The sequence below is a fragment of the Bactrocera tryoni genome, unplaced genomic scaffold (genome assembly GCF_016617805.1).
Source record: "Bactrocera tryoni isolate S06 unplaced genomic scaffold, CSIRO_BtryS06_freeze2 scaffold_11, whole genome shotgun sequence".
NCBI lineage: Eukaryota > Metazoa > Arthropoda > Insecta > Diptera > Tephritidae > Bactrocera > Bactrocera tryoni.
This window is the reverse complement of record NW_024395824.1, coordinates 3,405,390-3,407,358: the sequence shown is the minus strand read 5'-3', so window position 1 is coordinate 3,407,358 and position 1,969 is coordinate 3,405,390.

The window sequence follows — 1,969 nt, the reverse complement described above, 5'->3', positions numbered from 1 at the left end:
CTTTTAATTCGCTGACCATAAATCTTTCGCAGAACTTTTTTCTCGAATACTCGCAACGTCGACTCATCGGTTGCTGTCATCGCCCAAGCCTCTGCACCATATAGCAGGGCGGGAATTATGAGCGACTTATAGAGTTTAGCTTTTGTTCGTCGAGAGAGGACTTTACTTTTCAATTGCCTACTCAGTCCGAAGTAGCACCTGTTGGCAAGAGCAATCCTGCGTTGGATTTCAAGGCTGACATTGTTCGTGGTGTTAATACTGGTTCCTAAGTAGACGAAATTATCTACAACTTCAAAGTTATGACTGTCAACAGTGACGTGAGAGCCAAGTCGCGAGTGCGACGACTGTTTGTTTGATGACAGGAGATATTTCGTTTTGCCCTCGTTCACTGCCAGACCCATTTTCTGTGCTTCCTTGTCCAGCCTGGAGAAAGCAGAACTAACGGCGCGTACGCCAGCAGCTGTACACTGTTATGGAAGATGGTACCTTCTCTATTTTGTTCTGCAGCTCGAACTATTTTCTCCAGAAGCAGATTGAAGAAGTCGCACGATAGGGAGTCGCCTTGTCTGAAACCTCGTTTGGTATCGAACGGCTCGGAGAGGTCCTTCCCGATCCTGACGGAGCTTTTGGTGTTACTCAACGTCAGTTTACACAGCCGTATTAGTTTTGCGGAGATACCAAATTCAGACATCGCGGCATAAAGGCAGCTCCTTTTCGTGCTGTCGAAAGCAGCTTTGAAATCGACGAAGTGGTGGTGTGTGTCGATTCTTTTTTCACGGGTATTTTCCAAGATTTGGCGCATGGTGAATATCTGGTCGGTTGTTGATTTTCCAGGTCTGAAGCCACACTGATAAGGTCCAATACATTTGTTGACGGTGGGCTTTAATCTTTCACACAATACGCTCGATAGAACCTTATATGCGATGTTGAGGAGGCTAATCCCACGGTAATTGGCGCAGATTGTGGGGTCACCTTTTTTATGGATTGGGCATAGCACACTCAAATTCCAATCGTTAGGCATGCTTTCGTCCGACCATATTTTACAAAGAAGCTGATGTATGCTCCTTATTAGTTCTTCGCCGCCGTGTTTGAATAGCTCGGCCGGCAATCCGTCGGCCCCTGCCCTCTGTAAGCCGCTGCATTTTTTGGTAGAATTTTCGAGCATTACCCCTGTCGGCCAGCTTATCAAGCTCTTCGTGCTCACTCATTTCAGCCTCCTTTTTTTTCTGTCTGCAAATGCATCTCGCTTGCCTTTTCAATTCTCGGTATCTATCCCATCCCGCACGTGTTGTGGTCGATCGTAACGTTGCAAGGTAGGCAGCCTATTTTCTCTCCGCTGCGACACGGCACTCCTCGTCGTACCAGCTGTTCTTTTGTACTTTCCGAAAACCAATGGTTTTGGTTGCAGCTGTACGTAATGAGTTTGAGATGCCGTCCCACAGTTCCCTTATACCGAGTTGTTGACGAGTGCTCTCAGAGAGCAGGAGTGCTAGCCGAGTAGAAAATCGTTCTTCTGTCTGTTGTGATTGCAGCTTCTCGACGTCGAACCTTCCTTGTGTTTGTTGGCGTGCGTTTTTTGCTGCACAGAGGCGGGTGCGAATCTTGGCTGCAACAAGATAGTGGACCGAGTTGATGTTAGGACCTCGGAGCGCACGCACATCTAAAACACTAGTGACGTGTCTTCCGTCTATCAGAACATGATCGATTTGGTTGGTGGCTTTTCGATCCGGAGACAGCCAGGTAGCTTGATGTATCTCCTTGTGCTGGAATCTAGTACTACAGTTAAACATATTTCGGACCCCGGCGAAGTCAATCAGCCTCAACCCATTTGGGGATGTTTCATCGTGGAGGCTGAATTTACCGACCGTAGTGCCAAAGGTACCTTCTTTGCCAACCCTGGAGTTATAGTCGCCAAGCATGATTTTGACATCGTGGCGGGGGCAGCTCTCATAAGTGCGCTCCAAGCACT